At 35.1% G+C, this 26,775-nt stretch overlaps 1 long non-coding RNA gene across 1 annotated transcript in view; it reads left to right on the forward strand.

Moving 5' to 3' along the window:
* Positions 1-2,192: 2,192 nt before the first annotated feature.
* The window catches only part of LOC149801050 (uncharacterized), a 32,624-nt gene continuing 8,041 nt past the window's right edge, over positions 2,193-26,775 (forward strand). Inside the window, exons 1-2 of the long non-coding RNA XR_016420438.1 lie at positions 2,193-2,466; positions 8,167-8,364. This is a non-coding gene — a long non-coding RNA (uncharacterized LOC149801050). The remainder of the gene's footprint in view (positions 2,467-8,166; positions 8,365-26,775) is intronic.

The following is a 26,775-nucleotide window of genomic DNA, read 5'->3' on the forward strand; positions in this document are numbered from 1 at the left end:
GGCTTTTATGTCAGGACAATGACTCATTACTTCATATCCTTTTGGGCAAAAGGGTGAACATCTTTCATTCTATGGATTATCAGTCATGGCAGGCAATCATGTGTGTGGTGGCTGATGGAATAGACACAATGTACAGAAGAACAAATGAACTTGAAAACGATATCTGATTTAACGCTTGATCGGTAAATTAGGGAAATGGATTTCATTTCTACCATATCAATTATTTACAAGTGTTCTAAATGAGAGCCACTGTGGTAATCCAACTAAATCGTTCCAATTCCTTTTTTCCTCACTTAATCTCTGGTGCTTATATATTTCGTTTGCAATGAGTTCTCTCACTCATGTGTTTAGATATTTCGTTTTCTTTACTATTATAGATTTATATTTTACATGTTTAGAGTACTGTCAATCCATTAATGTCAAGCTATGTACCTATCTCTTTTTTGTACTAATGGAAAGTTAACTGAATGAAATCTTTTTTGAAGAGGAAATAAAGTCAGTCGGTCAGTCAGTCAGTCAGTTGTGCATCCATCCATCCATCCACCCATACATAGATACAATGCATGCATGCATGCACACAATCACAAACACATACATGCATGCACGCACATACGCACGTGCACGCGCGCGCGCACACACACACACACACACATACATACATACATACATACATACATACATACATACATACACACACACACACACACATACACACACACACACACACACACACACATACATACATACATACATACATACATACATACATACATACATACATACATACATCAGAGAGGGTCTTTGAGTGGCCGAGTTATCTAAATCGCTCGTCATTCCAGATCGCTTCCATCTTACCTCTGCGTGGATTGGAGTCTCAGGCTCGGCTAACATGGGTACGTGAGAAAGCTTGCTAGTAGCTTCTCTTGTGTCGCTGGTTCTTCCCGGTGTTTTCCAAGCTTCCTCCTCCACCAGTTACACTGGCCGCCATGCATAGCCTATCTCGTGCTGAAAAATGACGTCAAACCCTACAACAACAACACCAGATTAGATACAAAAACGTTTCAGAGTTTCTCCCTTAGCGAAACAAATATACATAACTTGTCATTGAAATAAAATAATTGTTCGAATATTATTATCAATTTCAAATTCATGCCAAATGAATCTTTCCTATAGCAATTTCATAAGAAGCTGAGCACACTTTGGACCGCCATCGCTATAATTAAAAGTGGTTTGTAGTTGTAAATTATGTCCCATTTATGTACATTGATTAGCAGATGGGGAGATTTAAAAAAATACATATTCGTCCTATATCCCCACTGATTCACTGATATAAATTTAATATCGTCTGGAAATGTACATGTACACGTATATTTTGTAAAAGTACAGACTGATGCACGAGCATATAATTATATATTATATATAGATGTGTATCGCTCCTGAAAATTTAGGTAAACAACACACGAATCCAGTGACGAAATTATTATCCACACACACACACACACCACCTACCACCGTATCTGTCAGTTACAAATATCATGGTGGATGAGGAGGCGCTCTCCTTTACCGGTTTTTGTCAGCCATGTCTTATCGAGTCTCGGGCTCAGCCAATGTGAGTATGTGAGAAAGCTTGCCTGTAGCTTTTCTTGAGTCGGTGGTTCTTTCCGAGATTTTTCCGAGTTCTTCTTCCACCATTTATACCGTCTGTCATGTATATCCTATCACGCGCTGAAATATGCCGTTACACTCTAAACAACAACAACAACAACAAAACATGCTATGGTGGAGCTACAATATAAAGGTCTTTGAGGAGACAATTGCAGCAATTATCATTTCCATAATAACCCTTAAATTAAACCATTTTATCCATTTATGATAGATTTAATGTGACATCGCTCATCGCATTTCCTGTTTCCCAGGAGAGAACGTTGATATATACAACAAGCTTGTAGCATGTTATATTTGCTGTAGATATGTATCAAGCATATAAAAGTAAATAGATGTGACATTTGGATGTATTTCACCCCCTCAGAACTAAAGAGTACAGAAGGGACAGCACTTCAACTGATATTGTGTAGGACTTTCGAAGGGTTTTCGACCAACGTGTATCTCGCTCTAGTAATGAATAGTTTTCTATGAGTAACCGGTTGAAGAAATGTGTGTGAATCGTATGCAAATGTTGCCAGAAATGTGTGTGAATCGTATGCAAATGTTGCCAGAAATGTGTGTGAATCGTATGTAAATTTTGCCAGAATTGTAGGTGATTAGTATGAGAGGAACTCAGAGGTACATCACACAAAATCTTCTGAACAGGCAAAATTGATCATCATCAGCACGAAGCAGGAAATCCACTTTACTATAATTAGGGTCAGTTTATCTCCGAAATAAAAGGCATGGTTTCGTCTTTGGCGAGACATTTGTGTGAAGTACAAGTCTAACGACAATGTTATCAACATTTTGCAGCAGAAGGTAAGAACATGTACTTACTTAGTTATTTACTTACTTAGTTGTTTATTTATTTATTTATTTATTTATTTATTTATTTATTTATTACAAAAGAGAACAAAAGCTTAATTCGGACTTGAACTTTGCAGTTTCTTAAAAAATCTATAAGATGAAAAAGGAATATGAAGCGCGAGGGGTGAAGCATCTAAACGCCAAGCAACATAAACGTACCTGCAATATGCACAATGTTACGACTCTATGGTCTTATACTATTTAACAGAAAATGAAACCTACATTTTAAGTACAATCATCAAATAATTTATTTCTCTAAGCTACAAAATGATAATTTAAAAGGAACTTTCAATATCGTGATTTATCCTAGATGCTCCAACACAAGTCCGAAGGTATAGAATGTTCTGAATGAATTCAAATAGTCTTGTATGTCTTTATGTATCACAATGATTCCAGACTATCTTTGAATGAGTCCTCAATAATCCCAAAGTACTGTTTTGTCCATAAAGTCAACGTGCTTTTTGTAACTCTATTGAATAATTTAAATAAATAATTATAGAATTATATTATATTTTAAGACAACTATTTCTCTCTCTCTCTCTCTCTCTCTCTCTCTCTCTCTTTTAGAAGCATGACACAAATCAGGTAAGAAAACCGTCAGTCGTGACAAAAATATAAATTACAATATAAACTAAATATGCATAACAAGAGGAATATTTCTATAAAATATGTTCTATGTATCGAGTAATATGTGAGGTTGAACGTTGTTTTAAGCACATTTGATACAGTCGCTACCATGCAAGTACAGCAGTTTTGGGATTATAATTTTCTTGTATAGGCAGGCAGATGTTATTAAAATTTAATTTGGGATGCCAACTCCAACATTAGCAACGAGAAACACAAACTTACCGTGCTTTTAATACAAGTGTCAAGGGTGCAATTAACAGCGGAACGCTGACCTATCTTGTAATATCTCCAAGTCAATAGCTGAGTCAGTTTCGTTGATAACTGTTACACATTTAGTGAAAACCCATGCTTTAACCTTTTAATTTTTTATTTTTGTTTCATGCTAACTTTAACGTAAAACCATGGCCTGAATTTATCCTCTTTCTAACAAGAGTTTATGACTTTGTAGTTATGATTGTCTTAGCACCATTTTCAATAACACTCTTTGTTTTTCAAAAAATAGTTAAATCATAACATCAGTAGAATCCGAAAAAATGTAATGTAATTTGTTAGTGTCGGGCGGCATCATCGTTAACAGGATAATTATAAGCGTGTGTTGGACTGGTTATCGATGAACACCAAACAAAGGAGATGGAAAGACGCCACATTTAGACGGGTATTTGTTAACAATAACTACACTTTGTACATTCCAGCACTTTAGTCCACAATTATCTGTCCGATTTTAACGATAATCGAGACGGACGAGTGTTGCAGCAGGCCAAACATTATCAAATGTTCAATTGGTATGAAGGAAAACAACGTATACAGAACTATTATTTTCTGAGTTTTAAGAGATTATCTCATGTAAGTAAAAACATGCTGCTAATCGGCTTAATGTTTTCTTTTGTTGTTGTTTGCGAGGTGGTGAATATCAGTGACCATGTGCCGTTGAATTATGTCAGTATATTTTAATTCTTGTTTGTATAAACATATCCTTGAATATTGCATGTGATCAAAATTATTTGTTTACAATATCATAGAATTATATTCAAACGAATTGTTATCTGTTAGGTGTACAAAATAAGTGAAGTAATCGGCAAAAAGCACCAGATGTCAAGCACGGATGGGAATAAATTTGTCCACATACATATATTTGAATGCCTGATCTTCATATTTTGGCTTTCTGTTTTAATACGTTGCCAAACTATATTCAGCTGCTTCTGAACAAAGTTTCAGTACAAATGTATTCTTCTTCCTCAATTTGTGTTTTCCTATTTCTGCACGTTGCATATGATTCGTGCTGAAAACCACATGATATACCTTGTCTGCCATCGAGTTACAATGTATGATAGTTATCAAATTTACCTTGGACAACAACAAAATGCAGTAATTGCTTAATATCGCAGATCTGTTCCTATATTACTTTTTGATAATCATGGGTCGAAATTTTACTCACGTTGTGCAGTACTGCTAGATCATGCACTAGTAATTCTGGATGTGCATTGTTTTGCGTAAGGATGAAGCAGTATTAATACACCTTAACTTGATGTTGTGAAAATTTTCCCTTCATCATTATTACAAGATTTAACTGACACAACACGTATCGTATGTCAATATTTAGTCGATCATTGTTCTTACGACATGTATTCACAAAGAAGTATATGAGTTTGGAAAATATGCAAACAATATTCATGCCTATACCGATATAGATTATACGTTTTGTTGGCGTAATACTGGTTCATGTAACAGACCTTGCATCAAAATAGGGACATTATAGTAGCTCTCACAAGTAGCCTATTGAGGTGCTATCTTCGATTTTAATTGTTGGAACATTTTGTGCGACTGATGTTGAGAAAGAGGCTAATATCTTGTTGCTCATGTGCAACTGATTGTTGTCAATGATAAGGAGGTTGCCGATACAGGGTTTGTGTGTCCACGAGGAGGGATGCTTTTATCAGAATTAGTCTCAGCTGGGTGCTATTGTAAACTGCTACGTGGGTTTTGGTACGTGGAGTTTTGACACCAAACTCAGCAGCGACAGAATGGACGCTGATATTGGACAGGTTTGTTGTAAATTGAAATTTAGATGCCACACTGTTCTCTAGTTTGCTAATCTCCTTCTTTATGCTAATGTATGTTTGCCAATAGTACTCAGTATGAACGGCAAAGGTACTTCCTACCGCCTCATGGTCATTTTGCCATGTTACGACTTGCAAGGGTACTTCCTACCTCCTTATGGTCCTTTTGTCATGTTACAACTAGCAAGGGTATTTCATATCCTCTTATGGTCCTTTTGTAATGCACATGGTCACATCTTAATGAGTAAATAAATGTCATCACGTTGGTAATTTCGACCGATGGCTACGTATTCACTTTTATGGGACACTTTCTGACTCACTCACAGGGCAGAAAACACGACCTCTTCAGTTAGCAGCTATAATCATTCGCCATGATTAATTACTTCCAAAGGAAAACTATCCATAGCATTGGTGTATGCTGAACGTCACTTATTAGTTTTCCTTTTATATAAATGGTACTCGATAAAAATTGGGCTTCCTAATTAGCAGTACTGTTTAGCAGTGAAAATAACCTAGTTATTTACTGTCATGTAACTTGATTATTCAAAATAAATCTGGCTTACATATAAAATAATATCATTACATTTATACCGTCTTTCTCAACTCGTTTCGCGTGCATTCGGGTTTATTACTTCGCTTCGCTTCTGACGTCTAAATTTCATAACCGTTTACTTGGCTTATTTGTTGCAAAGGTTCTGTGTCTTCCATATTTTACTTATCCCAATTTGTATTTCCGGGGCCTTTTGTGATCTCTTTTCTGATTCGTTTGTGTAAGGAGTCTACAGCTCTGGTCAAGTAAACAACCTACACCAGCGTTCAATTTGGTTAGCTTGCTTGCTAAAGGCATGTCATTGTTCGACAGAGCAGACGTGGCTGCAGAACATGTTAATTTGATTCTTTTCTAGTTTCAGGCCTTGACGGGTATAAGGGTATTTTTGAATTTCGTTCTTAAAATTCTAGTTAGGAAATCGTTTTATATTTACGTACACTTCAAGTATGAGATCGTTTCGGAAGGACTAGGTTTGCAATATTGTTCACTTCTTTCAAATTGCTTAGAGTTCGTTCGCGTCTATAATATTGTAATTCGGTGAATAAAACGACTTTTTAAACATTTTATCACTGCATTTTACTAGATTCGAAATGGATAGTAAGAGATCTTGCTAATTGTCTGCATTTAACCCAGTCGTTTGGAACTGCCCGTGGCAGTCCACATTTAAACTAAATACAGGACTTGTGCCGTAGCAGGAGCAAAAATAAATCAGTGCTGTTACATATCAATGTTAACTCTTTACGTTCCTTGTGACTTGCAAAGTTCGAGATTTTTTTTTCAACATCAACACCAGTCGGTTTCTGTCCGAGAAATGATTCCCGAGAGCATGTATTACTGCAATTCTGGAAGGTTGGGAATGACCAGTATACTCAGATTTTGAATTAGTGTCAGTGAAAATGGGATCAGCTTGGCTATAGTTGTGTGAATGAAGTACCTTATCATCGAGCGTTGAATTTACATATTGATGACGTATTTCTTTGATATGTGTCCAGGTTTATTTGATGGATCTGTGTTCAGGTTTTCTTTCTGCTTTGCTCAGACAGAAACTGAGCAACTGCGTTCAGTATCTGAAATCTGTACGGACTTATTATTTATAGTCAGTACTCTAAACCGTCCAGATTAAAAGTATACTTATCGGAACTTTCAACACGATTGACCTGTTGCTGTTTGAGCCCCCCCTCCCCCCCCCCCCCCCTTCGTTGTTCAAATCAGAGTTTACAAATGTCATGGTTTAAATTGAACCACAATTTTTGAAGAGAGAGAGAGAGAGAAAGAGAGAGAGAGAGAGATATACTTGTCATAGTTATCAGTTCCTTGATAACTTGATAGCACCTGCATAAAACTAGTCTAACCTATGACCTGATAATTATTTGGACACCTGTCATTTCAAAACATGTTTGAAAGGGCGAAAGGTGGAGTTACGGTATAAATCAAGAGCATAGCTTTTAGTAACTTTTGTAGATGTGTATACAGTAAGAAGACATTTTGATATGTTTCGCCCTATCTATGTTTAGAGAGTACAAAGGGGGCATCACTTCTACCGATATGCTTGAGATAGTTTAAAGAAACTTTCTTTTGTACACAAAATGTTGCTGAGGGTAACCGGTCTCAGACGTTTGCGTTAGTATTAAGTAAATGCTTCGAGTGATGCAAGTGAATTGGGAGGGACAGGATGGAACATGACTCGACAGCAATCTTGGCATCAAAATTGATTATGATTGGTTTGAAGCAGAAAGTCAGCTGCAGTGTATGTCATGGTCTGCTTCGTTTCGAACAAAATATTACTTGGTTTCATATTCAGACCTTAAGAGGGTCCATATATCTGTGTAAAATACAAATTTAATGGCACAAGAATCAACTAGTTACAATAATGTCGTTATCTTTTTATTGCTGTCTGCGTTATATGCACAGATCAAGGGTACGTACCCAATTTATATTTGTATCACGATCCAAAGCAAAAATTTTGATGCACCATGCGCCTAATTCATCATCCTCGGTTCAAACACGCTTTACTGCCATAGTAATGAGAAAATGAAGTTGGGTAACAAGTTCTCCAGTGTAGGTAAAGATAATTCCTTATAAAGAAAACAATTAGATGTTGAGTATAATGACGAGAGAGAGAGAGAGAGAGAGAGAGAATACAGATACAATACATAACATTGGGTTTTACAAACGAAATAAAACTTTAGTTTACGTTCATTCGAAGGCATGCTTTTGGAACATCCACTCAGACAGACTGAGTTTACTGTTTGCGTAATGTACTGTTTGCTTGATGTTTAATACAGTTTCGTTTTCTATTGGTGTCTTTTCTTACCCATTTGCGACCCTCGTTCCATCTTCATTTCCTTGTGCACGTGACTGCAATTTCATCTTCTCGATATCGTTTAATTTTATTAAGTCAATGGTTGTCCGTTTCAGGTTGATATATCGCCTGATGCTGGTAATGGCGTTGCTACTGTTTCTGAGTCTGCTCAGAGAAGCAGACGGTCGAGCTTTGGACACATTGCGCCTGCCAGACCGAAACGGAAAGCGGTGCTACTGGAACTGTTCTGATGAGTGCGATGACTGGGGCATGTGTGCTCCAAAATGTTCTACCGATTGCTTCGACTTTCCCGGGTCAGTAATATTACAGATAGCTATATTTATTTATTTATTTATTTATTTATTTATTTATTTATTTATATATTTAATAATAATAATAATAATAATAATTATTATTATTATTATTATTATTATTATTATTATTCCCCTGACCGTTCAGGTGGCCTAGTGGAATGAGAGTCCGCCTCGGCTTTGAACCCCGGCCGAGTCACACCATAGACATAAAAAACAGTGCTTCACAGCTGCCTCGCTAGGCGCTCAGTCTAAAGAGGTTAGTGTCAGGACTAGCTGGCCTGGTATCAGTATAATGTTACTGAGTGGGACATAATGCTACATGTCTGCGGCTTGGTGTCCCAGTGCTAAACATCACTATAAATTGCCACATTGCAGTTATGATGATAGCGATATGGCTGAAAAATTGTTAAAGCTATGTTAAAAATTCAAACAACACACACACAAACACACACATACATACATACATAATATTTCCGTATATATATATATATATATATATATATATATATATATATATATATATATATATATATATATATATATATATATATTTTTTTTGTTGTTGTTGTTGTTGTGGGGTTTAACGCCATTTTTCAGCACACGATAGACTATACATGGCGGCCAGTATTAATGGTGGAGGAAGAACCCGGGAAAACACCGGAAAGAACCACCGACCCACGAGAAGCTACTGGCAAGCTTTCTCACATACCCACATTGGCTGAATCCTAGACTCGAACCGCCGCAGACAGAGGTGAGATGGCAGTGATCCGTAACGAAGAGCGCTTTAGACCACTCGGCCACTCGGGGCCCCTATATATATATATATATATATATATATATATATATATATATATATATATATATATATATATATATATATATATATATATATATATATATATGTTAAGAAACAAAGGTACATTTTAAATTCTTTCTTTTCTCTCTGTGAAATACAGGCATGGATTATGTTATCCTTCTAGTCCGTAGGTGCTTACAAAACCTTACAATCAATCAAAATATTTGTAAAATGTTCAACAAACCAGTTACTAGTCAGGAAATTGTACATAGTACTAAACATAATTCTTCGATCAAAATCTGGCGAAAATGACAAAAATATGTTAGTACTCGACATGTTTAAACAGACTTGCATGGATAGTTCACCCTTCCCGCATATTATGTTCGTGCAAATGTTTGATTTTGTTATATTTCATGAGGAATGCTAGGGGAAGTTGTATTATTAAATTGTCCATCATTACGAAATACTAAGGTCAAGATCCCAACAATACAGATGAATAGCTTTACTGTGTACAATTTGTTTTAAAAGTACTCTATATCATATATAATAAGTACATTGTCTGATGATAATAACATTCTTGACGTGTCACCAGTAATAATTTGTCAAAAAATACCGAATGGTATGCAACATAGTTTGTTTCAGAATTAGTTTTGCAAACGTATTTTTCAAAGAAGCGCAAAAAAAATTTTTGTCCATTTTTTTAAAACGTTAAATACCACCTCTCTTGACGAACCATGGTTCCCATTGTCACGGAAAGCCAAACCATGGATCTTATTGTCACGAAAACTATTATGTATTTATGTAAATTAACCATTGCTAGTTTGAAATATTATGCTAAGGCTCCCAACATAAAACGGGGCATTTTCACAATTGCATTTATTATAATGAAAATATAGTTTTATTTGTAATTTTGTATGTCATGATGTTGAGAGCTGACTGCAACAGAAGCAATGTTAAGAAATATACATACATATATACATAAATACATACATACTATTCCCGTATCACACATACATACATACACACTATTGCCGTATATATATATATATATATATATATATATATATATATATATATATATATATATATATATATATATATATATATATATATATATATATATATATATATATATGTGTGTGTGTGTGTGTGTGTGTGTGTGTGTGTGTGTGTGTGTTAAGAAACAAAGGTACATTTTAAATTCTTTCTTTTCTCTCTGTGAAATACAAGTATGAAAACTGACACAAAAAGGATCAATTTAATTATTTTTAAAAAATTTAGAGAGAGAGAGAGGTCATTCCATTTAAAGCGTTGCCTTGTATGAAGATATGGGTTAATTTTCACCTCCAAGCTAAGTTTTTCCGGCTCAGTAACTAATTGAATGTATATTTAGTTATCAAAGTGACTTTGGATGGTCAGGCAGTTCTGAAATATTTTAAACTTTTTAAAATCATGGTTATACCGAGTTTGTGCATTAGTTCAGAAGTTTGGGTTATGATTAATAAGAAGTAAAATGTTCATTAAGTTTTCTAAATGGTACCTTAATGTCTCATTCTCAACCAATGCTACCTATATGGAGCTGGATAACGTGATGATGCATTACAGTTTGACTACGTTTAATTCGCATGGATCTAAACAGGTGTTCCTATAATTGGTACAATTGGGATTTGATACTGAAGAGTTCTAAAAACAATGGGTAATATATGTACATAATACGGTATTAATATGGGTTTAATTTGGTATAAATATAGCAAATGTTTGAAATATATTCTTACTGATCATGATGTTTCAACAGGCGTTAAAGATGTTTTTATACAAATTGGCAAAGCAATAGTTCAGCATGATCTAGTTACACATATTTTTAATCCATGTAATCTCATGAAGAATTTTGTATCTATAAAACTTCCACTGAAACGTAGTAAAGTATAGCTAGTGTTTCAATCTTAAAAAAATTGAAATATAATTTATATATCTGATAGAATTTGCTCATATTGTGAAATAATCTTTTAAATAATTTTAAATAATTTTTATAAATATATTTGTGTGTGTCTGTACGCGAGTGCGTGTACGTATATATGTATGTATGTATACAACGGTATCGGTTGTATATCAAGTGAACGCTGTCTGCAACGTAGCAGTTTATAGTGATGTATATCACTGGGGCATGATGCTGCGGCTATGAAGCATCATGTTCCACCCAGTCACATTATCCTGACATGAAGCCGACCAGTCCAAACACTAACCTCTTAATGCTGAGCGCCTACCGTTTTTATAAATCTTTGGCATGACTCGGCTGGAGCTCGAAGCCACAACCGCCCGCATCCAAAGCGGACGCTCTAACCACTTAGGCCACCGGAGCTGGTAGAAATGACCTACATGAGCATTGTACGGAACCTTGCATTACATATTTCATAAAGATCAAAGTATTAATATTTGTTAATAAATATTTTCAAAATGTTTAATGAAATAATGTTGCACTACTAAAATATACGACGTCAATAAAGGTAATCGAAGTGTTAGTAATAATCCACTAAGTTGTACAAAGAAAAATATCTAAAAATTTACGTTTTAGTATTTTATTTAATTTAAATGAACTCACAAATATTTCAATGAATGATGCATTCGATAAATATACAATTATACTTACATTGCTGCCGTAAACATTGCTAACAGTCGGTCACATTTCAAGCATCACGAATTCGTAAAACACGTAATCAAAGTGAATGATAATACATTGATGGAATTATAAATAAAACTAAAATGAATCATTACAGTTTAAAGAGATCACAATATCCTATGAAATAACAATAGCAGAATTTCGCAGGAAAGAGTAAGGCATCAAAACAACATGAATTAATGAATTTTATGAAGAAAAAAAACAAAGTTCTACTGGCCGAAATTAAATTCCAGGAATCCGGTCTGTTTCTTCTATCTAGATATGCGGTTTTGTACAGCTATTTAACAAAATTGTGGCATATGAATTTGACACGTAAAAAGAGGCATCAGCAACGATGCTTGAAAGACCAATATAATCACACCATCAATATTCAAGTAACTTAAAATTTGCAAGGAAAGAATTACACGTTTGCTATTAAAATATGCTAGCATTATTTTATATGATGCATAACTTAATATTTAATTTTTTATACACAGTTCAGGCCTTGCTAATTCAGCAAGAATATTATAGAGTTAAAATTTCTGAAACATTTTGCAACCAAATAGACATTGCACACAAAAGAATCACTTTTATCATAATTCAATAAAATATTGCCAACGACATAGTCCATATGATTCCTTTTTGCTGTCACCATATTTAAAAAGACCAGAAAGATGATCAGGGCTGACAGGATCCAGGCTTCTGTGCTTCTATTGACCATATCCACCTCCCCATCCTTGAGCAGCATGCTGGCTCCCTCCGTATCCATGGTCTCCATGCTGATTCGTCCAGCCTTGGTTAGCAGATCCCATTGGTACACCTACTTTCTCATTGATGAGAACTATCGCTTCTTGAATTTGAGAAGGGGTGCCACGGATGTTGAAAATCTTTTCATTCGGGTTTGGACCTGGCTCTCTGGAGAGTTCAACGTGGGCTCCACTTTGCTGGATGATATGCTTGATCGATTCACCGCCTTTTCCAATAACTAAGCCACACTTGTCAGCAGGTACAGATGTGGTTTGGCTCTGGTAATTTCCGTCATTTTCTCTTCCCATTTCTCCCCCTGATGCACCAGAGAAAAATCCGCCTCGTCCTCCAGAGAAACTTGCCCGTTGAAGGAGTTCATTGATCATGCTGGTTGCTTGCTGTACTCTGTCTTTGGGTCCTGTTATGGTGCAGACTCTCTCAGGGGACTGACCATCATCTTGCTGGAACTGTACTTTGGCCCCAGTTTCAGCTTGAATCTTCTTGATCATTCCTCCTCCCTTACCAATTACAATACCAACTGATGTTCGAGGGACACCAATTATTGACTGAATGTATAGTGATTGCCAATCCATTTGTAGTGGTTTTTCTTCTTTCTCTTTTTTTCCTTTGCAGTTCCTACTATGGTGGTGCTTTTTTAATCACGGTCTGGAAATTGCAAGTTGAAACAGTTTACTAACAATGAGAACAGCTGTTATTCTGAATAATCAGTCACTAGAACACACATTACTAAACTGTAAGCCCCTTTTTATATTATTTCTGGTCACCCTTTCAAGTGATAAGTAACAAAACTAATTAGACACCAAAACTGACCAATAGTATGCCTGCTTATCGATGGAAAAATAGTTTCGCCATTTTTTACATATCATACGTCCCAGTACTCTAACCCCATTGTTCGACATCCGGCATGAGTAGATTTCTTTGAAAGATTAATCTAGGCAATTACCCTAAGGAAATTCCTAATGTAGTAAATGAAATGAAATAAAACTCACACCATCTTATTGGACATCCGGCATGAGCAGATTTTGAGACAAACTACAATAGCCAATTAACATAATGGAAATTCCAAAGGTAGTATGATAAATGAGATTATGTCAGGTAAATGTCAACCTGTAGTAACTAGTAGTAACAGTAGTAGTAGTAGTAGTCTTAGTACATAATAATAATAATAATAATAATAATAATAATAATAATAACAACAACAACAACAATAATAATAATATAAAAAATCCCAAAGTATTAATCAAGCACAATAAAAGTTATATTTACTATTTTGAACATGTATGTATGTATGTATGTATGTATGTATGTATGTATGTATGTATGTATGCATGCATGAAAGCATGTACGTGTGTATGTATGTATGTATGTATGTATGTATGTATGTATGTTGTATGCATAAATGCATGTACGTATGTATGTATGTATGGATGGATGCATGTATCTATGTATAGCATACACTATTTTTGTATTAATAATATTACACGAACGAGATAAGAAAATATCGATCAATTTTATATTTGCTTACACATTTTTAATACAAGAAGATAATTTATTCAACAATTGTATGTATGAATGAATGAATGAATGAATGAATGAATGAATGAATGAATGAATATTAGTAGCGTACTAGGCTATAACGTGAATGTGCTCACAGAAGAGAAATTCCAACATTTTAGTATTTTGTGCATTTATTTTTTCCTTGTTATAAAGCTTGCCAAATAAATACATAATTCGAAAAATCTTAAAATTTAACCGACTTTAACAAATGAAATATAAATTTGTATCGGTTTCATATTTGTGAAATTGTCAATGACAACACTTTTGCTATGAAACGATGAAAATAAAGTTAGTATTTTCAATGGGTCAGGTACTCAATGTAAAGTTGAACGAAAACTCATTAACTATATATATACGACATTTGTCGGACATGTGAAATAGTCCAACATTTTTATATCACATAATGAGAGAGAGAGAGAGAGAGAATATATATATATATATATATATATATATATATATATATATATATATATATATATATATATGTCTGGAATTATTTCATGAGTAAAGTGGAATCATTGAAACAGATATAAAATATCTCCACTTCACGAGTGAAATATTTCCTGAAAAAGTTTGTTGATTTTATTTTAATTAATTATGTTTTAAAGGCATGGATTTTTCTGACAGTCCTTTGTCAATGCTATTAACGTCTGCATTACTGCATTAAATAAAGTACCGAAATTAAAGTATTTTTGGGACAGCACCATTTACAAATGTACATTTTACATGTAACGTTTCAAATGGGGGGGGGGGAAGGGGCGAACATGAAGTGAATTTTTATTTTCTTTAAAACATTTTATTCATGGATTGGCACAGTGAACACTGCAAACAAAGGATTTCAGGACAAATGCCACATAGGACAAAAGGCATTCAGTTGGAGAACTTAAAGTCCCTTTATCTTTGATATTTACAGTATTATGCATTATCGTTGATCAATTTCAGAGAACTGTTTATGTATCTATTTCGGATACTATTTATCTATCTGTTGTGACTATATTTACTGTTTTACAATGGTCTCAATTGCACTCTCTAGTAAATTTTTATAGTGTGTAATGTAATGTACATCTTGTATCAATGACAACGCAATAATTTAATAAAAGTATTTTATATATTTTTTCGTTTAATCCAACATGATTACTATATAGATTCAAATAATTATTGTAATACCCAATTCAATCCACTGAATTCCACAAATTATCAGCTTTTGAAGTGCATGTCATTAATACAAAACCAGATGGTTTCAACAAACATAGGCGTAATGTTTAAAGAATGAAAGTATATTGCATAATGCTAGCTTGCAATTGGCAGATGTTATTGAACAAAGGTACTCCCCACATAATACATTTTGTCACTTTCACATTAGTTGCAGTTTACTTTGCTGTTCTGGTTCATTACACCTTTTTCTCAAAACAAGGACAATTACCCACTTCAGCTTGAATAGCTGCAATTGCAAACAATTTACTGTTTAAACATGCCTAAGCGTAGGATTATAGAATGAAAAATATCAAGAATGTAGTTAACGATTATGTAACCTAAGATTGTACTTTAGCAATTATATTAATCAAACATTTTTCTAAATATTTGCTTATTTTAATCAACATTCACAGAGATTTCATGTTGAAATTAATGGGAATCATAGTAAATAACTTAAACAATGACAACCGTCATACAATTATTTATTTCATGAAATGTAAATGAGGGTGGTGGTTATTGTCTTTTTTCCTCCCCCTGCGTGGCTTTTAGACAAGGAAGAATTTGTCCTACCCATGCCAGGGGGCTTCTGTCTGGGGGGGGGGGGGCTTTATCAGTACCTAATTGAAAAACATTGCTTGGGTTGGAGTTCAATAGCAACATGACAGAAGACTCAAACAGATTTCAGAACGTAATATCATTAAGCAACATATTTTAATGAATTTGTAATATAAAATTATGCTTATTTCTGAAAAAGGGAACAAGTTATCCAGGTATGTTCTTAATTATCTTAACCACTAAATTAACGGTATCACTTGCTAGAACTGCGTTTTTGGGGTTGCGGTTTAACATTACCCTTAATGTCAGTGAATGATTTTTGACTGAAAAAATTAAATAGTTCTAGTGAAGTAGAAAGTAGAAAGTGCTACTACCAATACCTGTAATACTCAATACTAAGATGAACTAATATGTATCTAGTACAGGAAATTACTTTCTTTTAAATGAGAAGTTCAATTTGTTATTTTTCTGTTTCGTGTGTGTTGAATATATGTATGTATGTATGTATGTATGTATGTATGTATGTATGTATGTATGTATGTATGTATGTATGTATGTATGTATGTATGTATGTATGCATGTATGTCTGTATGTATGTATGCATGTATGTATGTATGTATGTATGTATGTATGTATGTATGTATGTATCTATGCATGACTGCAGATTTGCATAATTGCAGGCATTGAGATACTTCGTTTTGTCAATACGGTAGCTGACACAGTATTACTATTGTATTTTTGTCAATTTTCTGTTTTATTTTATGATCTTGTATTATCATGAATTTGTTTATTCTGATGTAATCTCTTTTTAAAGAGGAAATAAAGTCAGTCAGTCAGTCAGTCAGTCAGTCATGCATGCATGCATGTATGTATGTATGTATGTATGTATGTAGACAGGCAGGTATGTAATTAGGTAGGTAATTAGGTAGGTATGTATTTTAATTGTTTAAATCAATTAACCAATACCAATATGTTAGTCTTATTTACATTTATGTTTGTACTTCAGTACTTTGTCACACAAAGACATCGTTCTGGGAATTCTTGAACGTTACTCAGTTTTGACACAGATACAATTGACCTTTTATTCAGGCCAATGAAAGAAATTTTGTGCTAAAATAAAACCTATAAATTTAGAGCTTTTCACTGGTTTGGATAATGAGGGATTATAACAGATTGCTGAAGGCATTCTTGTCATAACAATCGCGGTAGCCAATTTGATCAGCAAGTTGGCACCACACCCTCGGGCTAATGCGAAATAGAACCGACAAACATTTTTATTTGATATTAGTTTTCATAAACTGAATGTATAAAATAAAATGACACTATTTTATAATAAAATTTGAATAATAAAAATAATATAACAATAATAATAATAATAATAATAATAATAATAATAATAATAATAATAATAATATCAACACATTGAGATGAACGACATCACACATTATCATTTTAAACTAACTTTTTGTCTGGGATTATTTGTAGAAGTCATGAATGAATGGACCATACTTTAAAGTTTGTACACTCCTGTAACCACAGCTACTACTGCTATTACATTCGGAACCAACGTAATGGGTTCCATATTAATCAAACTGTGCAAAAATCGGATGAAAGAGAAGGTCCAATTTCCCCGACACTGCTTGGTCAATATTATTGAAACTTTGTCAGCTACACGTGTCTGGTGAAAATGGACATTACGTTTTTACTTTCTTCCTCTGGAGGTGGGAGGTGGGAAATATATTGTGTTGCTGTTGCAGTAATGAAAGAATGGCTTGGTTATGAAATTAAGTCCGTTCTTGCTTCTCCGCCCACATAATTGAGGCTTTTTGTTGAAATTGTTTGGTATGTGGTTGGTGTGGATGGTTTCCTAAAGAAAAAAATGGTCAAGATTGGAACTAAATTCGCCGTAACGTCTTCCACACTAATTTGCTTTTATAGAAACTTTGTAAACTAGATAAGTGTTTGGCGTAGATGCGACATAACGTTTCCCTTTTTCTTCTTGCTTATTAATGGAGATATATCTTGAAAAAAATATATTTTTAGAATTCGTCTCTTTGTCTTTGTTTCTTTCTCAACGTATTATAATTTAGTTTGATTATTTTGTACTTATGCAACTTTGTACTATATTTTTTGCCGGAAATTCGCATGAAACGTTATGAAACTTCATGAAGGTTTTGAGAGAGAGAGAGAGAGTTTGCTGCTTTCCAGATGTGGGCGTATATATGTCTATCAGTTTATGCATATGCAAGAAGTGTGGGGTTTGTGTGTCTATCAGTTTATGTATATGCCAGACGTTTGAGTGTATGTCTGTCTATCAGTTTGTGTCTATGCCAGAAGTGTGAGGGTATGTGTGTCCAGCAATTTATGTATATGCCAGAAGTGTGGGGTTTGTGTGTCTATCCGTTTATGTATATGCCATAAGTGTGCGGTATGTGTGTCTAAGCAGCAGGGAAGTTGTATAGACCCCCTGGCTCAGATAAATTTAACCCTCCCACCAAACATTTCTCCGTAGAAGCCTCAGAAAGCAGAAATAACGCCTCCTGCGCAAATTAATCCGCAAAATTTCAACCCAAAGTGCATTTTCAGGCATAAAAAAAAACAGCATTTTTTTGGGGGGGGTATTGTAAAATTTGTTTGTGATTGTAAATTCCGACTGCAATTTTATGAGTAAATTTGATCAAGACCAACTCGATACCTACTACGCGGATCATGAAGATTAATCGTGACAAAACCATGTGGTGTTGCTTGAGCGTGACTGAAGAAATTTTTAAACTTATTTATATCCATGTCGCCGTTGCACCAAGTTTGATGAATATTCCTCAGCGTGTGAGTATCAACGCCATTGAAAACTGATAAAATATTACAATTATCTCTAATTACCTTCGGAATTTGCGTATATCGCTGCGTCACGTAAATCACATCGGTGTTCTTGTGTCGGCCACGCGAGAATATCCTAGCTGGGTTAGTTTGTTTGTCCAGCATCACATCATCAAAAACAACAAGATTATTAGCATCACCGTCTAAACTTTCCACTGATGGAGCCTCATTGATGTCCGTTATAAATTCTATTGTGCCATCCTCAGTATTATCGCTAAATTCTTTTAGTACTTTATAACATCTCTGATCATCAACAGACGGTGCAACCAAATATAATTTGTCCCATTTTAGCCATCTCATTATCAAATTTAGCAATAACTGAGTTTTTCCAGAACCAGATGGTCCAATAATTATCATTCTAATCGAATTTGGTAATGCCTCGGTGTGCTTTACTTGCTCGCGTTTTTTCGTGGCTGAAAAATCAATTACATTCATGTTATTAGAATATTATGGATTCATATTGTGTTAAGTGTCGCACTCGAACTGTTACGATAAATCCAATCGAAGTCGTTACACGCAACAACAGGAATGCAATTAAGGGAGAATGTGAAGTTTGTAAGACAATTAAGTTTAGATTTGTAAAAAAAAAAGTAGAACCGGAGGAGACATCGCAACCTCCTTAACAAATCTGCCTGGAGCTCCCTGGGCGAAATATCCCGGAGAGAAACATTTACCAGGATATAATTACTGCGGACCTGGTACAAGGCTAGATATAAGACTTAACGATAATAATCAACCAAATCCTGGCGAGGATCCAGTAAACGCTATCGATAACGCATGCTACTATCACGATCTTGCATATCGCAGCGGAGATTTACAACAAAGACATCTCGCTGATATTAAATTAATTCACGCAATAGATGCTATTCCTGATAAAAATTTCAAAGAGAAATTGGCAACTTGGTTGATAAAAGGAGCAATGAAAGGTAAATTAGTACTAGGTGCTGGTAATTTATAATGGAGCAAATATATTATTCTCCGCGAGGATTTTGGCGAGGAAAATCAGCAATAGCCAAACTTGCTAAGGCAGCAAAAGTAAAGCAATCTGTCGCTGAATCGTGGCTATCGAGGCAAGCAGTCTGGCAAATTTATCTTCCTCCGCCTAAGAAAATATCATATGCGAGTTTCTCTGTCAGCGTCCCTAATGAAGTCCATCAGGCTGATCTTATGTTTCTTCCTTACGATACCGTTGACGGAGTTACATACAAATATGTTCTGACGGTTGTTGATATTGCTAGCAGATACAAGGAAGCGGAACCGTTATCGAATAAAACAGCAACAGATATTGCTAAGGCGTTTAGCGAAATTTATTCACGATCTCCATTAACATGGCCGAAGCTTCTCCAGGTTGATCCAGGTCGAGAATTTCTTGGCGCGGTTACTTCACTGATGAAAAAGAATAATGTTAAAATCCGTCGCGGTATTGTAGGTGTTCATCACAATCAAGCTATCGTTGAGAGATTCAATAAAACTCTTGCAGAACGATTATTCGGATATCAGTACGCGAGAGAATTTATCCAAGATAAACGATCTCACGATTGGGTAACAAGATTACCTCACGTGATTAACGCACTAAATAACGAAGTAACACGAACAATATCAATGAAGCCCGCAACTGCAATTACAAAGACAAAAATACCACTAAAGCGAGATTCTACTATTCCACCTGTGTTAGGTAGCGTCACGGTCAGATATTTATATAAGGAGGGAGAAGCCGAGGGTGGCAGAAAAAGAGCAACTGATCCAAACTGGAGTGTTACGACACATAAAATATCGGCCGTAACAAGATCATCAGGAAGGCCAGCGATTTATTTTCTAGATTCACTAGCACCACAACGCGGATTTACCAAAGAGGAACTACAAGTAATTCCAAAGGATACTCAATTACCGCCATCTTCGTTAATGTGAAATTTAATCCTACCTAACTGAGATAATTTTCTTACTCGAGAAACTGCTAGATAAACTAAATTTGACCAGGAAATTCTATCATCGACGATCCAAACTTGACCATCTACTGTTAATCCTTGTGACGAGTGAATCGTTGCTGCATATCCAAGTTTCCACGGTGATCTTTCTGCGTTTATTGCATCATTGACAAGATTAATATCAACGAAAATAATATCGTTCAAAACTAATATTTTTTCTTCTCCGTACGGCAAAGTAACATTAATATTTTGTTTTCTAGTATCAGCGGGCCTATAGCATAATGGTACCGGCAACGTTGGAAATTTATCACAATGAAGTTTGAATAATATTTCCTGAATAACATCGCGAACAATTTTTCTGCTAGCAATAATCAGATGATCTGGACGCCACAAAGTTAGAAAATTATCCATCGGAGTCTCATCAATTATTTTTCTCATCACATCGCATTGAAACTTATTAGGTTGCAGCCGAATCATTTTTTTAAACTCAGTCAATAAATTATCATTAGATCTATAATCAGCATCAATCTCTTCATAATAATCTACAAAGTTTCTAAGCCACCTGTGAGGAGATTCACCATCAATAGGATCAGGTTGCCCATGATCGCCGCACATTATTACTGCAGTATTTTTTTCTTCCAACCAACTTAGGAATGATTTTAGTATAACTAAATTTACTGTGCAAATTTCATCAAATATTATAATCTTATTAACGTACTTGTTTCCCATTCGAGCCGGATCCCACAATCCACCACTATATTTGAAATAACTGTGATAAGTACAAGAATTAACGCCACGCTGTTTTATTTCTCGCGCTAATCTATGAGTTGGAGTCAACACGATCATATCAGATTTTGAAAATAAATTTATCGCTCGTGTTGTTTTACCACTGCCGCCAGGACCATTTAGGTAAACGAATTTGTTTCGTGAAATTGGATCAAACACTGATACTGCTGTTGATACTTCATCGCATTTATCTTTATGAAATTTATCGCAATCTTCTACATCCGCGTCCTCACAATAATCTAGAATATCCTCGTTTTTTATTCTCCAAGTTCCCCAGGAACCATCGGTGATTAAATTTTCCAATCTACATTGAAATTTCTTATTGATATAAAATGAATCCGTTGCAACCCTTACCGCGATATCAGAAAATTTATTTATCATTGACAGCAAATTGATACTCACATAAGCGAGCATCGATGATCTTAAATGAGTATACTGCGCGGATTCTCCATCGAGATAAGTGATCACTGTACCCAATTTTTCTCCATCAATAATAATATTTTCTCTGTTGCAAAATATTCCACGAGACACTGTATCAGCAATAATAAAATCCATCTCCGCATCATTGATAAATAACCTAGCGTGGCGATGTTTATGATCAACTGATCCTCCTTGAGTAAATTTACCAATTATTTTTCTTCCAATATCTTTCGCGTTCTCACAATCTGTCGGCAACCACACCTCGGTCTGCTTTCTATACGATATAATTGCTTCACTTACCGTCAATGATATTAACATCGACGAATCCAACATAAATCTCAACAATACCGTAGGAACCCATCTGCGTTGAGATAAATGCCGACCAAACCAAATATAACAAATTTTATGCAAATTTTCAGCAAGTTCGAATGAAGTAACATGAGCGAATCCTGTCATTACAAAATCGGGTAACGGTCCGTTAATTGCAACTCTAGTCATCTCGTTGGTGGGATGACCGAATTTAGCAAAGTAATCCGCACAATCGCCATACCCAAGGAAACTTCCAGGATAGCATGCGCTCATATCAACGGAAATCATATCTTCGAAATAGTATTTGGTATTCCATAATCCTCCATGGCCGTATTCGATACAGCTAAGTTGAATATCATTGAGAAATTCATTTCTTGTAGGTTTCCACGAATTTCTCTCTCTAGCAGCGTGAGCAGCAACAGACGGAACAGTAAAGCAATTTGTCAGTAACTGATCTGGATTTGACGAATACTTCTCCGCGATATTTTTCATCGATTCATGTAATATTTCATCTCGGTAAATATCTCCGCGTGGTAAGATAAATTGATCGTATCTTTCTTCGCTAGAAAATAACCAAATCGATATTGGATCGGACTTGGCTAATAGTTTGATATATCTAAACATTGCATCGGAACTATCTTTCCCAGATTCCACGGGATAAAACTTAACAACACGATCTCGTGGAAATATCATTACCGACTGGGTCCACGCATGTGAATTATGATCAACAATTTCGATTGGAGTTCCTCGAGATTTATACGGCGACGAATATAATATTTCACCCGATAGCGTTTTAACCGTAATAGGAAATTTAAGTTTCCTACTCAACGCAGCAACATCGTCAATTGATGCGCCATTAGTAACTGTATTTGCCCACGTGTTAATTTTATTCAATCTCAATTGGGTCAAGCCAGATCCGCGACGAGCATTTTTCATGTGCTCGATAACTCGCTCAGCTACACAATTTATCATCGGAGATTCTTTCATCGCAGGTAGATTTTTCATATCAGGATTATTATTCAGACGATAAATTCCATAGACAACAGCGCTGGAAGGATACGCCCTAGCATAATAAGGACCGTCAATTCCCAATAACAATCCCGGTTTCGAATTTTTATCAAGAACAACATTTTTCTTACCGCCGCGTACTGGATCTCGTTTGTCGCGAATGATCCAAATATCGTCCGGCATTTGTGCAATAAATTTTATTCCGAAAATAAATCGCTCCTCTTTGTGTGAATTTTTTATGTGCTCAATTATCTTCTTCGCTCGCTCTAGATTCATCGTAGCATCAATGAAATTAGTTTTCCAAGTTGACCAAGTATGAATCGCGCCATCGTCGAAGAATTCCTTCTTTGCACGATCTACTTCAGGAATGATATATTCTGCCTCATCAAGATCAAATAAATCCATTATTATATTTTAGACAAATATTTAATTATAATAATGAAGCAATGCGCGTGGATAATAGTCGGATCAACAAAATCATGTAACAAATCCTGCAGAGGTGAATATTGTGGCGCTCATATATACGAAATTCGACGAGGTAACAAAGGACCACAGCGATGTTTAGTTTGTCAAGTTGGCATTCGAGGAAAGACAAGATTATGTTTCTCCTGTGGAGGGAAAAAATATCGTGAGTTACGGAGATATTATGAAAAAAGATCCTCCTCGGTAATAAAATGTGAAGAAGATTATATTAATCGTTTCAAAGCAAATTTCGATTTAAACAAAGAGAATATCATATATGGAAATGAAATCAGCGATTCCCACAATGAAAATCACATGCGAGTATAAATCGCATCCCATCATCGAAGGTTACGAAGCATCTGAGGATGGTAATGTCAGAAACATCAAAACAAAGAAACGTGTTGGTAGTATTTGTAATTCGGGATATCTCAAATTTACAGTCCATAAAAGAAATGAAAGAACAGAATGTTATTCGAATCATAGATTTGTGTTCGAATGCTACAAAGGACCAATAGAGATCGGACTTGTTATCGACCACATTGACGGTAATAAACTTAACAATAAACTTTCCAATCTGCGCGCGGTAACCCAGAGTGAAAATTCAAGATTTGGTAATAACCGTGGATTTCCTAATTATTCGAGGACTGTTAAATCAGTGAATCAAGCAACAGGTGAGGAAATCGCGTTTACATCGATGTCTGCAGCAGCAAAATATTTCGTTATTGACTCGCATTCAGTAAAACGAGTGGCAGAAGGAAAATACAACGCAACATTTTCTTATGATGCTGATTCGTGGATCAAATTCTCCTATGTACCAATAATATTTGATTCGGAGAGTGACGAAGAATAATTGAATATCTCCGCAAAACAAAAAAAAAAGATTAATTTTGAAATTTTCCCTGGATTTTATTTATTTTTTTCGCCCATTTTTTCCCACGGAGACAGATTTGGAAAATCTCACTTGCGATTTAAAAATCTATGATTTCACCAAAAGATTGATACTTACAGTTTCTCCTCGTATATCAAGTAAATTTCCTTTCTGATCCGTTAGTTTGAAATTTATTCTTGTCAATAATCGATTATGACATCGCAGGTAAAACGGATTCATTGGTTCTTTTATTATCAAATAACCGGGAGATGCGCTAGGTGAAAATGAATACAATATAAAACCCTGATTCGCTTGATTCGACATTGACGAATCAACATTATAGCTACCCTCGACAACATCCGCGTGAAGATAAATCGCGATAACTTCCGTTATATTAACGATACCCGGCGATATATGTCGTCCGAGTTTGGAAGGATCATTGTTGTGTTTAAGAATCAATTCTGAATATATTTTTTTGGTCCATGAAGCATGTAATTTTGGAAATAAATCATCAATGGTATCAGTGACGGATTTTCTCATCGCATCAAAATCAGAATTGGGAAATTTGAAATTTGGCAGTGTTTCCTCGGTTAATTCAAATACTCTCATGAATTTTTGTTTCTCACCCGAGTTCTTGATCAACTCGAATTTGCTAATAGGAAGAACATAGTCGGCAATTGATATATCGTCGACTATCGCCCGAATAAACATATCATGATAATATTCAATATCATTCGCAAGTTGATTTAAAATTTTCACGTGCTTTATAATTTCGCTACATGAACCAGATTTATTTAGGATGCATTCATGAAATGATCCTCGCAATAAATTTAATTGTAATTCGTGTTCTTGAATAAACTCGTCTAGAGTTCTTCTTACCAAGATACCGTCTATGGGGGCTATTATCCTGTTAATGTGGGTAGCGTCGAAGATTTTCACATCTGGGGGGATTTTAGGAAGAGGTAACCACGAGAGAATTCTTTCGTTAATAAAAGTGAAAGCGAATATTACTAGGTTAATTTTGTGGTTATTCATGAGATTGATGGCGTTGTGGATCAGAGGTTTGTGTTTGATATCTCCATACCATCCTTCGTCGGTTGTAAAATCTTCCTTTTTTGGTTCCAGTATTTCTGGAATTGCCTCCTCATACCAACCTGGAATAATAACATCCGATTTCTTTGGTTCTGCTAGAGGTGCAACCTCGGGCCAACCTAATACGGTTCTAATCGACGATTGGTAAATATCAACAATATACGGCGATTTTACTTCGATGATCGATGACAATGTTGGATCATGTGAAGATATCTTTATTCCCGGATTAGCATCGCCGGTTATATTTGATATTCTAGTGGTAAACTCATTATTCAGCTGATCAATTTCATAACTGCCCGTTGGTATACCAACAACGATCCAATCCGGCGTTCCATCGGGTTTATTCTTATTTGCAAAAACTAGTGAATTATTTGACATCAAATTACCGAATGATTTTGATCTAACATTTGGCCAGCTGTTGTAGACACGCAACTGTGTTAATGCAATTTCGCTAACGTTAATTGGTGTTGAGAAATTAATACTAAACTCGGGTTTCGTTGAACTTAGCGATATTAACGTTGTTGTTGGCGGTGTTGTGTTTGTCACGATCTGGGCTAACTCGGACATTATTAATATTCATTTGTTCAATCTCCGAGTAAATACTAATCATTGAAGAAAATTCTAGATCGGATATAATACCATCGTTGAGACTTTCAGAAAGTAACAATGATAACTTCGAGTACGCGTCACTAACTTTAGTTAGTTTACTTTTGTACGAAGATAACTTTTCACTTGTGCACGAGGATATCTTTTTTGCGATGATATTTAAAACACCGGCAATTGTTGTTGTTGACGAGATTATTATTGTTGCTACAATTGGCGCTATCATTGTTACCGCGGATAGAATTATTCCTGCACCAGCGACCACAGCAGATACCGCGTACACTGCAACATCAATGATAACTAATTTGCGCTGGTATTTATTTATTTTTGTTTGATAATCGTCAAGTTGTTTTCGCAACGAATCCTGCCATGATCGCGCCTGATTGTAACGGTAATCAGATGCGGTCATTATTAGTTATTTATTTGATTAATTCCTGGTAATTTCCTACTTTGATAGTTACCGTCTCATCAATTTTATCTGGAACACCAACTGTTTCCAATCCCGACAAAAATTCGAAAACTATACTATAACCAA

This window comes from Sinohyriopsis cumingii, chromosome 4 (genome assembly GCF_028554795.1).
Source record: "Sinohyriopsis cumingii isolate HCF-2022 chromosome 4, ASM2855479v2, whole genome shotgun sequence".
Lineage (NCBI taxonomy): Eukaryota > Metazoa > Mollusca > Bivalvia > Unionida > Unionidae > Sinohyriopsis > Sinohyriopsis cumingii.